This window comes from Corvus kubaryi, unplaced genomic scaffold (assembly GCF_017639235.1).
Source record: "Corvus kubaryi isolate FWS band 111438036 unplaced genomic scaffold, C.kubaryi_AGA036_p1.0 37395, whole genome shotgun sequence".
NCBI classification, from domain to species: domain Eukaryota; kingdom Metazoa; phylum Chordata; class Aves; order Passeriformes; family Corvidae; genus Corvus; species Corvus kubaryi.
This window is the reverse complement of record NW_024581134.1, coordinates 217645-231133: the sequence shown is the minus strand read 5'-3', so window position 1 is coordinate 231133 and position 13489 is coordinate 217645. Positions and strand designations below refer to the sequence as shown.

At 45.3% G+C, this 13489-nt stretch overlaps 1 long non-coding RNA gene across 1 annotated transcript; it reads left to right on the top strand.

Annotated features, from left to right (window-relative positions):
• The first annotated feature begins 885 nt into the window (after positions 1 to 885).
• On the top strand, positions 886 to 8897 carry LOC121670255. The gene is made up of 3 exons (XR_006018090.1): positions 886 to 1152; positions 1260 to 1424; positions 8625 to 8897. It is a non-coding gene; the product is annotated as an uncharacterized LOC121670255 (long non-coding RNA).
• Positions 8898 to 13489: the final 4592 nt, after the last annotated feature.

Here is a 13489-nt window from a genome sequence, read left to right as displayed (position 1 = left end):
TCCTGTGGGGGGGTCTGAACTCTGCAAACCCAGCTGCTTTTTGGGGTGCATGTGGCATGCAGCGATGATACGGCATGAAAGGCCACAACCCTGTTCTTGAAGATGACCAGAATGGCTTGAGGCATTGATCCCACAAAGGGCTGTGCAGAGTGGCGTGCTTTTAATGCAATTCAAATATGAATCCGGTCACAAGGAAAAACCATCTGTAAGTCAGTCTTGAGCTGAGCTGTGCTCAGCCAGCCCCTGCAGGTGGCTGTGGGAAGCATCAAACGCTTCAAAAACACTTTGGGCAGGAGCAGGCATCAAAAACATCCCAATATGCTGCAAGGCTGCAGGGAAGGGTGTGTGTCCCAGGCTGGGTGTCCTTCCATGCAATGCCTGGGGTAGTCCCATTCCTTCCATCACCTGGCTCTTAGTGACTTAAACTAGGCAAGAAACATTGAAGATTTGCTGCAGAAATTGTGTTCACAAAGTCAGATCTTGAGGTGTGAGTATTTTTCTTATGGGCCTCACTCATGCCAGGGGCAAAGTCCTCTAGTTCCAAAACCTGGCCTGTCCAATTGGCCTTTAAAAATATATCAGGCAAAAAGTTTCCCATTTTCCTACTGAAGTTACTAAAGCAGCTTTTCCTATTACTGCTTCTTTTCTTATTATTCTCTCTCCATTTCTGCTATCTATGCAATCTGCTTATTTGCATATAGTTACTTCATTAGACCTCTTTTGTTCAGATTGCTAGTTTTTAGTTTTGAGGGGTTTTTCTTAACATTAAATTTTAGCCTTGTAAATTGGCTGTTGTGTGATAGATGCAGACCAAGTGAAAGTAATGAGTTCCACAATAGAAATAATGAGATCAGGAGTAAAAAAGGTCCCAGCAATAAAAACAATGGCAAAAACCCCATGAGGGTCAGATTTTATTTTTCTAACTTACTGCTGATCAGGAATTTATCCTGCAGGAAACCGCGCTGGTATCAATGGAGTGAGAATGGTGGGTGTAACCTGACCTACAGAAGAACATGCTTCCATTTTCATTGTTTGGAGTTCCTTGGCTTCCAGAAGCCTTTCTGAATATGGTGGTTCCCTCTGTCAGTGTATCAGGAGTTGGAAGTCTCCAGAGCTACTCCTTGCGAGAGTGTTGTACTTCTGCCTGTGTGGGTGAGTGACATCCCTGCCTGTGCACATCAGTTCTTTCTCATTCCTCTGTAAATGGCAGGGTGCTCTCGTTGGGTTGCATCAACATGAATGTTTACTCTCTCCACAAGGAGCATGGCCAGTGTTCTGGGACCTGAGAAAGCAGACAGATTCCAGGCAGCTGCTTTGAGGAGGATTCTTCCATCTGGATTTGCGCCTTTGTGCCCATGAAGCTCAGTGGAGGAGAGACATGATCCCAACAGGACCTTTCTAGAAAAGTCAGACTGGGCTGTGAGGTACCTATGGCTTGGCTCAAATATTCTGTGGTAAAATGAAGGAGCAGCACACCTTGGACAGCTGACTGTGACGTTTGATCCAGTGAGGGCATTAGTGAAAATGGGATTGGAAAAAAGAGCTTCTAGGGAAGTTTAATCTGCAGCTGGGGGTGCAGTGGGTTTTATAGCTCCAAACACAGGGAGCTTCTGATAGCTAAAACAATGAAGGGTGCAAAAACAGTCACTTTAGGAAGTATCCATGACTTTGTCACCCAGCCATCTGTGCCAAAAAGAAAGGAAAACAGGCAAACTGAAAAAAGAAGTGTCACACTGTTACTGCTGCTGAGTGACACAGATGCTAGATTTATTTAGAGTCTGGAACTAATAGCTGTGCTGAATGATACACAGCTGATTTGGGTGATGTATGAATACAACCCAAGTTCAAAAATTTCATAAGACAGTTTTCAAGGCAGAAATTGTTAAGAGGTGCCCTTTACACATCACCAGCTAAGTGGTGTGTGCTCACTGTTTCAGAGCTACTGTGCCAGTTGGACAACTGCCAGGCTTGTAATGCTGCTCTAAAAGGGATCACTTGCCATGCGGAGTTTTTGCTTTTTCTGTTATCCAAACAGACTCACTTGAATGTTAATTTGTTCCTGGCTGCCAAGGACCTATTTCTGCAAGAAGCTGAGCCCTGTGCCTGCTGGAGGGGTTGTTCTCATCCCTGCTCCGCTGGGCTGGGGCTGTAGCCACGTGTCGGGGACACTGGCTGGCTGCACTCGGGGAGCAATCTGTCATTGGGATATAAAACTTCTGGCCACAAAGGCATTTCCTTCTTTCAAAGTCCACTGCTGTGGCCTTGGCAATAAAGGGACAGCAGCTTTTTTCTCTCATGGGAGGTGACAACTGGAGAGGGCACAGGCGAGTGTTTGGAAAGGAAAAAGCCTCTTGGGTTTTTGGAACTGGGCTACTGTGATGTGCTCTGGTCTTTGGCCAGAGCCTGCCAGGGGACAGCAGTGACATTGTGAATGTGGGCAGCTCAGTGTGGGTGATCCAGCCCCTGTGGGTTCAAAGCTAAAACCACCAGGATTCCTGTGCCATCAGCCCACTTCTCCCACAGTGTCTGGGCACCCTGGTCCTTCAGAGGCTGGTTGGGGATCCCTCTGGCTTGGAGGGGCCCTCAGAACTTATTTTTATCCTTCTTTTGCCTTGTTGTATTCAAGGTGGCAAAATAGCAGCCAGTGGCCTTGGCGTGGCTTCCAACAGGACTGTTTGACATCTTTCTAGTTATTTTAAATGTTTTGCAGTATCTTTTGATGGGAATATATAGGTTTTCTAAGTTCCTGTGACAGAAGGGAAGACAAGCAGGGGATGTCCTGAACTGCTCAGGGGCTGCAGGTGGGAAGGGACTAAAATATTGATGGAGACTCAAGCAGGTGGGAGAGGGTAGCAATGCAAAAGGTTTGATGAGAGGCAAAGGGTCCCTGCTGGTGACATTTAATGCACAGACTGCATTTGGCACATCCCATTGTTAGCTTTATGCCAGGGCTATCAATTCTCTGGGCAAGGGAGGTGAGAGGACTCCAGGTTGCAGTAGTGGTACCACACTGATGCTGGTGTGAGGCACTGGAGCCATGGGGATGCAAGGGAAAGAACCCCCCCACTTGTAGGTGTGTAAACCACTGGAAAGTCAAAAGGCACAGGCAAATCTCTGTTGGGTGATGTGCTTGACAAGGGGCTGGGATCTGCGCTGAACCTTCACTGCTTTGATTAGAAGGCACCTAATAAATAGGTTCAAATTTACCTAAATCTTCCTCCTCGTGCTTAGTTTCTTTATCAATGTTTTTGGATGCTTAAAGAAAAATGCAAATTTTTTGTGTCTGTTTTTAGCCAAGGAAAAAAAATAGAAGACTGTTCAAAATTTGATTAAATATTTAAAGCACAGCTTCTATTTAGAAACTGGCACTTTATCAAGTTAAACAGCCCATTAAGCTCATAATCATGCTCCATCTTTTGGGGCACAATGCCTTTTGCATCTTTTGAAATCAGTATTTGTGTCATCACTCAGCACGCGCAGAGGGGAAATTAATCTTCCATTGCATTGTTTCATTTTACTGCTGACTGAAGTAATATTTTCAATATCTTTTTCATTGTTTATTTGCATTCTTTTTTTGACACATGACTTACAGAGGAAATTTGAAAACAAGTCACAAAATTGAGATCCCTGATAAGCTTCTGAAACTCCTTAAATATTCATCTTGAATATTCTACCATCAGTTGATTTGAGTAATTTCTTTTTCACTGCTAGCAGAGGCAGTCGTTCCAGCTTTGAGAATTGCTGTGGTCTTGAGGCCCTTTTGAGATTAGGTGATCAAATACTTAAAGGTGTGGCTTTTGCAAAAGAGTGGTGGTCAGTTCTGGGGGATGGAACCCAGAAAAAGCCCTGTGAAGGCCAGAAGGAGGAATTGAATCCTAGACTTCTGTACGGACTGGGGGTGTCGGAGCACCTCCCAAACGCTGGTTGAGAGATGGGGGATCACTGGCAACCACAGCTCCTGTGGCAGTAGTGGCATCCCAGGCGTGACAACTGAGGCTCTTCCAGGTCCCAAGGACTGTCTTTGCAGGGTGGGAAGTGAGTCCTCTCCCATATTCCGTGTTGTAGCGGGTTGGGTTTGTAACCAGGCAGAAACACCAATTTAGTGTAGTGGTTTGATCCAAAATACTCATTACTGTTTATCCTCTGTGTGATAAGAATTAGGAGAAATGCAAAGCAGGCACCAAACTTGAAAGAATATAAAGAGGTTTATTAACAGACCTAAAAGAAGGAAAAAAAAAAAATCATACCACACCTTCAGAACTCTTCTCCTCCCCCCACCTTCCTCCCTTCTACCACTGACAATGTAAAAAGACAACCCTTGAGATGTTCAGTCTGTTTACCACTTCCATAATAACTTTTGTTCAGTCCATTTAGGAAGAGGAGTCTCTCTTGCCCATGCTATGAAAACACTATCACAACGAGACAGCCACCCGGGTTGGTTCTCTGCTTGCATGTGAGTCCCTTCTCCCGACTTGCAGCTTTTCCCACAACTGCTTTCAAGGGTCCACTCTTGAAGGTTTTTGGGGTAAAATTTTAAGGTTGAGCCGTTCAGGAACAAAAGTTCTCTTCACCCATCTCTGGGACCATTTCATCTCTAAGAACAGAGGCCCTTCTCCTTCCCTGGGAGCAAAGGGTCTTCTTCATCTTTAGGACTATCTCTGGTCCATCTCTAGGAACTGAGGTTTTCTCCTTTTCCATTTGGAGCAAAAGTCCTCATCGCTTCCATCTCTCCCTGTTCAAATTTCTCATGAAATTACAGCTGCATCAACATCTGCCTATCTCAGCGCAGATGCTTTTGCTCACAAGTACAAGTTGAACGCTCCACCCCCCCCATGCCTTCATGAAATTACAACGGGTACTCTGATACATCATAGCTTTACAGCAGAATTTCAGCTTTAAGCATCTCCTCTTTCTTCTCCCTCAGATTTTCAGCTCTTCACAGCACTAAAAGGGTTAATCTCACCTAGGCCTTACAGCTGGAGTTTCGCTTATCGCTGTTGATCACATGATCTTTGCCGGACAGCGGTGCAGCTTCAGCTGAATCTTGGCCTCACTGGAGAAGGGGAACCAAGCTGCTCTGGCTGCCCACAGCAGGGCTGTGGGGGGGTTCCGCGGGTGGAACAGGGCCCATCGGCTCTAGGATGGCCGTGGCCTGGCCTGGCCCGAGCAGGGCCTGGGCTGGGCCCACCGGCCGCTGCACGGGCCCACAGCCGCCTGTCCCAGCGCCGGAAACGAGAGAGAGAGGGTCTGCCTCGGAGTTTCCTATTCTTCAGTGTGGATCACAGAGGCGGTCACAACTTTAAGTGGCTCAAAGAATTGTCCATATTCAAACTGGCCACTGATAGGTTCTGTCAGGTCACAGAGGAAGCTGTAAGCACCCCTTTGCAAGAACATCACTTCCAGGACTATGCTTGCTAACCCATGGCACACGTGCCAAGCAAGGATCCTCTCCATGTCAGCTGGGTGATCGCTGCAGGGCTCTGTTTAGTAAGTCAGGGTACACCTTTATTAGAAGTGCAGTTGCCACTCGTTAGCCTTAGTGCATGCACAGTAATAGTGACTTGAACAGAATTTTTCTCCTCCCCAGTCTTACATCAAGGAAAGTTCTCCTATTTTTGTTACCTCTCAAACTAACAGAGGCAGGCTGCTGGTTTTTTGAATGGTGTGTCTGCTTCCTATGACAAGGCTGACTTAGAAATACATTGCATTCATAGGGTGCAAGATGTGACAACATTTTAAAGCCCTGTATCCTTTTGCAAATGTAATCTTTTTTGTGGAATGACTACAAAAAATGAGTTATTTGCATTAAGAGACTCACAATGAATGCTTGCAGATTAATCTTATAGTGCATAAGTATGGCTGTAAAGGATAGAGACTGCAGCAGCAAAGCCATCACTGCACTTTATGTGTCAGGAGTGATAAGGTTATATCAGCAGAGCAAGCAACTGAGCAAAATCTATTGTTGTTTGTGGGTCAGGAGGCAGTTTGATATCCAAGCATAAAAGACATGTAACCAGGTCACATTCTTTGCTCCGTGCCTCATACTTGGAATTAGTGCCCAGCTTTTTCAAAGATGTTTCCTGTTACTGCTGACAGTTCATTTTCCACAAGGAGTCCAAGCATTTCCTGGCATCCTGAGTTAGATCCTGCTCATGTTCCAAACCCCCAAATGCCATGTTTTCTCAAAATGAACTTGTCAGAACCCACACCTTCTCCATCAAACATTCCCCACACCAACTCTTTCCAGGGGCTTACCAAACACCGGGCTGCACCAGCTGAGGCTGACCCAGGGAGGCCTCCTGCAGCTCAGCCCCCTTCAGCCTCCACGCTTTAGCAGTGGCTTTACACGTGCCACACGTTTTTGTTTTCCTCCTGGGTTTCTCGTTCCTCTGTGGTAGCCCATGTGAGAAGCCTGATCAGCTTGCCCCTGCTTGTTGGTGTATGATAAGCAGTTGTACACTTAAGATCAGCTCCAGGGTCAAAGTCTCTGAGGATTACTATAACTGCTGGTACTAATTAAGTTTCTTTATACCTATTAGTGCCAAGTAAGGGAGCTCCCTGCTTTGCCTATCATGTTGCCATTGACTATTTCCAGGTTCTCCTAGTGACTTTTCATGAACCTCCTTTTTCCCTGGGCAATACAATAGTCATCCACAAATCTTTGCAGTGAGCAGTGTGCAAGAAAGAATGCTTCAAAAAATACCCAGAGTACAGGCAAAGCCTCTTACACACACGGTGAAGTTTGGTTTCTTTCTGAGCTAATTCCCAGTTCACTGAGTAGGAGGAATGTTCACAGGTGTCACTGTAATATGCTGGTTCTTGGAGATCTGAAATGGTGTTTCTTTCTCACAGCATGGGGACAGCATACCTTATGCTAAAATAATGCAATGCATCAGTGAGCTAGTCTTTTCTTGCAGAAATGAATATTGTTTATTAGATGAGGTATTTCTTCATCCCAGATTTTCAGAGCACAGTTATTTCCTTGGTGAATATGAGTAATTCACACATATTCTGCTACATTTCCTGTTTGATTGTAAGGGAAATACTTGCAGCATCCAGCCTAGAGGTTCTGCTCCCCAATGGGAGGCTGACATGACTTGAAATACGAAAGTACTGAGGAAAATATAAGAAATACGTAAATATTGCAGTTGTTATTGTCAAAACTCATAGACTCATTTAGACTGGAGAAGATCATCAAGTCCAAACATTAACCCAGCACTGCCAAGGCCACCACTAAACCATGTCCCCAAGCACAACATCCACACGTTTTAAACCCCTCCAGGGATGGTGACCCCACCACTGCCCTGAGCAGCCTGTTCCAGTTCTTGATAACCCTTTTTATGAAGCATTTCTTCCCAGTATCCAGTCCAAACCTTCCCTAACACAATTTGAGGCCACTTCGTCTTGCCCTACTGTTTGCTGCTTGGGAGAAGAGACTGACCCCCACCTTGTTACACCATCTTTTTGGGTAGATGTGGAGAGCAGAAAGGTCCCCCTCAAGCCTCCTTTTCTCCGGGATAAACACCTGCAGCTCCCTCTCCATAGAAAATCTTATACTGTTGTAGGATGCTATTGAACACTGAAACAACAGGGGTGAAGTGTTAGCAGCACATTTGCATAGGTGGGAAACCAAATGAACACTGTTAAAATTGATGTGAAACCCCCAGTGATGCATCAGACTGTAGCAGGTTACAAAACAGGAGAAAGCTTAAATATGTGTGGGTATTTTATAACTCCATCATAGGATAATTTAAAGCACAGGGCAAGCAGCAGTGAGTAAATATTTAGGGCTATAATTTTTGCACAGTATTTAGTCATATATTAAACGTTTACGATATACTTCTCTCCCAGAACCCAGCCTACAGGGAAGAATAGTCTGCTTTTCTGGAAAGTGCTTGTGTAAGGCATAGAACAGGCCAGAAGGTGCTTATTTACCCTCTATGCAAAGGTTGCAGTGCTTGCTAGGAGGCACAGGTGGAAGGGCTGCCTAGACCAGTCAGATACAACCCCAGGTGATGACTGGAGGTTGTAAATAAATAAGTAGTCCTGGAATTTGTTCCCAGTACTAAATACACTGTGAATTGGGCACTAAAGCAGGAGATGTGTGTGCCCATAAACCAGCCCAGCTATGAAGAGAACTGTGTGCAGAGATGTGCTTGCAGCTGTGATTCAGCTGTGCATGGGAGGTGGGGAGTGGTTGTGGTGCCTCACACACTCTTGCCTCCTCTTCTCCTGCTACCTGTGGTGGTCTTTCAAGTAGATTTACTTCCTAAATAAAAAATACTGGACAGTAAATGTAATAAAGTCATTTACTTGCTCCTGTTGTGTTTGAATAAGAATAGACATACATTTAGAAAGCCTGACTGCTTCCTAAGTCGTGAGAACGAGGGTTTCTGTTGGATGCTAAATACTGCAAATTAGAGCATGTATTTCTTATAAATGTTCAACAATTTCAGACTGGCCATGATTTGCCTTTATTTTCACTGGTACCAGTCAGGGTTGGAAATCACACAGACACTTTTCTTTCCATTTGATCTGTAAACTCAGATGTAGCCTGTTCTGTCATAGCAGCTGCAACTTCTTTGTTGGAAGGACAACCTGATCAGGTCTTTCTCACCCAACAGCTGACTGAAGGGGCCACCAACCTGCAACTGGATGTAGTGGAAGGCTCAATTGCTTCAGCAGCTCTGAACTGCACCCCAGCTCCCCAGCATGATGTCTGCTTGAAAGGGAAACTCTGCAACCAGGGTAAACACCTGATTGTTTCCTAATCCATGCTATCCTGCATGAAGGTATGCTGCTATTTTAAACCACAGTGATGTAGATGTGTTATAACCACCCTCTCTACTTTTTATCTGTCACCAGCTGGCTGTTGTTGATGATTTATAGGATTAGATTTCAGACCTCATTAACCAACATAAGAGCATCTATGTGCTAATTTCATCCTGTCAAATATTATTTGTAATAAACATGCTGGTGGTTTCACCGAGTGGGGTTTATTGACTAAAACAGCAATGAGGCAGTGCCCACACACTGATCTGGTGGCTCTGTCATTAGTGAGCAGGCTGGTGGATACAGCCCCATGTGCTCCTGGAACCCTGCTCAGCATTTGTCAGATGAGAGAGCCCAATCCAGCAATCCCTGCTACTGTCAGTGGGATGGGAACACTTAGAGCCCTCCCTTTTCCTGGTAATTCCAGCAATTTTAAAAGCATCCTCATAACACAGCCCCATACATGGGTATTTTCTTTTTATCTGAAAGCTCGTGCCAGCATTCGTAGCTTAGGCAACAAAATGTTATTTATTTCAAGAGCCTAAGGTACCATCTGTTAGCAAAGCAAGGAAAATAGAAGTATCTGAAGGCACAGCTGGTCCCATGGCTCCTGGCTTTGGGTGCTGGGACCCAAATTTCCTTTCAGTAATGTTCCACACTTGCTCCAAACTATGGAGTGCTTGGAGGTGACATTCTCAATCTGCCTGACGTCCTCCATGCCACCCAAACCCACCTCCAGTTTCTTTCTTCCTTTCAGGAAGCAAGGTAAGGTTATTAATCCCACATCCCTGCTTAGGGCAAATCACTGTTGCCAGGAAAAGTTCCACTAAAACAGTGCTTGTCTTACAACCAACTCCAGGGAGTCCAAAATCAGTGAGTAGAGACTTCAGAGAGCAACAAGGCCACTTGGTCTGCTTCCTGGCTGGCCAATGAGGCTGAATGCTGAGATCCCTGTCAGCTTAGGATGTATTTTTCTCTACTCCGAAATAGCTACAGTCCATGTGGCATTTGTGACATTTGTAAAACAAGAAGACAATCCAAATTCTCTGTGATGGGAGTGCTGGGGTCAAAGAAAGAAGATGGTGCTGGAGAAGGCTGTGCATGCAGGGCAAAGGATGCATGATGTGCCTGTGAGCCCCAGCTTGTGCCTGTAAAGCCATAGGGGAAAGGTTCTGGAGAGAGCTGTCTCCTCTCCAGGCTGCTGCTGGGGATGCTTGGGGCAGAAGCCACCTCCACCACGTCTCACACTCCCACTTTCCCTGGGCACAGAGCAAGGAATGGGCATCTGAGCACTAAGGATTTGTTACAGGACTCAATACAGCCTGGGGTGTTTGTTACAAAAGCAGGCTGTTGTTGTAATACAAATCACAATAAACCCTGCTGGAATAGCAATTCTGTGGTTTGGCCAATTCCCTGTATTTGGAAAAAAAATGAGTTCTATGTATTTATTAAAGTCTGTAACTGCTGTGGTGAGGATTGATACCAGTGGTACCCATTAGATGAACAGATGGTGCTCCTCCTGTGTTTTGTTACTGCTGTCACAGACTGGGGAGAGCTCCTTTTTGAGGAAAGCCCTGTTTGGCAAACGTTACCTGCTGGGGTTGGGATGAGCAAAGCAGCCTGGATTTCAGGTCCTTGCAATCTCCATCCCAGAGCCCATGATCGCTGACAAGGATGGGCACTCTGCAAGCATCCTCAGTAGACAGGGCAAAGCTAGCTTAAGAGGAAGGTGTCACAAACCTTCTGTGCTACTCTTTAACACCTCTGGTGTTCCACCACAGCCCAGGCAGATTTACAGAGGGAGGGAGGCTTTTAAATGGTGGCAACTTCTGCACTGCTTCCCTGACGTGGTGCACGCTCCCCCTGCGGGGCAGGGTGTGTGGCACCAGTCCTGTTCCCTCCATCCCAGCAGAGCCCACTGGGACCCAGCTGGTTGCTGCTCCAGCAAGGGCAGCTTTGTGTTGCCCCTGCTGTTCCTCCACCTTGGTATCCACTCACAAGACCTGGCTGCAATGCCCTGGGTTTTCCCAGATATTAACACTTAGGGCACATCCATTCTGAAGAAAATTTGTGCCTGGGCCCTTAGCTTGCAAACCAGGTAAGCTGAGTTTTTGTACTGCAAAAGCACACGTGGCTTTTATCTGAACAGACTTGTTTTAGAGTAGCCAGAGCTGCTGTGGATTGCATTGGGAAGGAAGATTTTTTGACATAATTTCCAGGTTCCTTTCTGTTTTGCTCCCTGGGCTCCTCTAAAAGCTTTGTTTGGCACATCATAAAAGCCCTTGGGTGGTTTGGCAACCAGATGAGCAACCGGTTGTCTTGTCCCAGTAGCCAGGCCTCCATTACCAGCTCCCAGCTTAAGCTCCTGTGCTGGCTGGGTGCATCTCCTGATGCTCACTGAAGCTGTCATGTTGCCAGAAAAATGTTTCAGCAGCTGCAGTCTTGACTCCAATGGCTCTTGAAATCCCATTTACAGGATTTCCTCTCTGCTTTGCAGGGAGACAGTCCTAAGCAATGTGCTTAGCTCTTTGACAGGCTCTTCTGACAGCTTCAGCAGTGAAACACGGCAGAAAAAGGGCAGGATGGCCCATGATTCTAAAATATTCCTGTTCCTCTGTGCTTGCCATTGATTCTACTGCTCAATTTCCCAGCAGGACTAAGTCTAAATAATTTATACTTAGGCATCTTTCATGTTCTGAAAAGCTTCTTAATAGATTTGTAACTCGAAGGAACATTTTCCATTTTTTTTGATGATAGGGAAAAGTTCTGGAGATGATCACCAATATCAGCACTTCTCCAAAGGTCACAAGCTTAAGCTACTCAGGATTTTTTTTTTTTTCTACTTAATATATAATTTGAATGCAGAACCAAAATAATGAGGATGAAATTCAGAAGAATTGAAGCAAATGGGCTTTGTTTCCACAGAAGCCTGTTAATGAGCAGAGTATTGATATTCACTTTAGGGATGGGCCTTAGAAAGTTCAGTAATAGAATTTCTATTTTAACTCTACTGCCTTGAAGCTTAATTTACCTCTGCAGCATCTTCAGTTTTCAGATGAACAAGCAGTGAAGAGGTTGTCCTTTATTGGGAAATGCTTCAGCCTACTTCTGCACAGTGACAGAGGGACACACAGGCTCCTCAAGGGGACACTTTGTCCCTGCACTAACATCCAAACTTCTGAGTGCCCTGCTCCACACTGGACATGCAGGTGCTCACGGATGCTCATCTGCCTCAGTTACAGCTTTTCTGCTCCATACCACCGTGGACCCTTAGGAATCTATTTTCATAGATTTTTTATTTCATAGATTTTTTATTTCATAGATGAATGGAAGTTTGGCGCTTTTTTTCAGGATTGTTTTTCTTTTCCTGAAAATGTTCACTAACCATTTTTAAGCAAAGACTTGGCTGCCCCTGCATCACACCCAGCAGTCCCTGCTCTTTGCCCAGCTGTGTGCCACACCGTGGGCACTGAGCCCAGGCACAAAGCCTCCCTGACACTCACTGATCAAACCAGTGACCTCCAGCCAGCTGCTTTTAGGGGGCTTTGCCAGGGCCATCCAGGTGTGGTGCCAATGCCTCCTGCAGAGGCCAGAGGGGGATGTGTGTCCCAAGCTGCACTGCCCACTCTGCCCTTCTCATGTTTCCCAAATGTCCCCACCACTTAACCAAGGCAATTTAAAGACTAACACTCAGATGATTCTCAGTACCATCTGCCTAAACACTGCTTTTTCTAGGAAGTCAATTAAGCTATAGTGCTTCTTTGCAGAGAACGATGGCTGCACTCTGATGAGAAATGCACTTGATAATTTAATAGGCATTTTGTCTTTCTCCTAACAAGCTGTGTTGATTTCTGAGAGTTCTGTTATTCACTAAGGGAGGAAAATGTATGAACTGAAGTAAAACATAGAACAATCATTAATGTGAAGGATGTTTAATCTCTGCGAACTAAAAATAAAGCTTGTGAGCTATTTGGATTATTGGCATTTCCTAAATTTCTTTGTCATTCAAATGTTGGGACAGTGGGTGGGGAAAATGGCAGCTCTTTAAATTAAAAAGAGTTGTTCTGAAACACTGGAAATAATAATGTTTTGACTTTTGGAGTAAAAAAAAAGAATACTTTCAAGGTCAAAGTCAAAATGTTCGATAATTTTTTTAGGGCTCCAGTTTGAATGAATCAGTCCCAGGCTTCAAGAGGATTTTTGACATTTCAGTTCACAGAAGTTTTTGATTGTCTTTGGTGCTGGAATATAGAACATTTTCAAAGTCTCAAATGCAATATGACTGGAAAACTCTTTTCCACTCAGCCCTGGTAAAAATCCGCAAGAAGGGGGTGCAGATATAGGCTCCCTGCCAGAGCACAGGAACTCTGCTAAACCAGCATCTCCATACTCTCTCTCTCTTAGAAAATGCTTTTTCCTCCAAATCAAATAGTGGAGGAGTAGAGGGAAGAGCAGGAGACACAGTGACACTGTCCCGTGCTGGCTGGTAACTCTGGTGCCTCTGGGGCACAGAAGGTCTGAATTTAAGTCTTCCTCTGGTTTGGATCTGCTTCACACAAAGTACAAGCAACTCCTGAAAGGACTGCCACTTCCCAGGGCCTCTCTGCTCATCACTTGCAGGCAGACTCTTAGGAGAATTTGACTTTATTAATAATTTAAGCCTTGCGGGATGTAGACTGACACGGTGAGTGATGGGCAGAGTGTGGGTGAGCTGTGG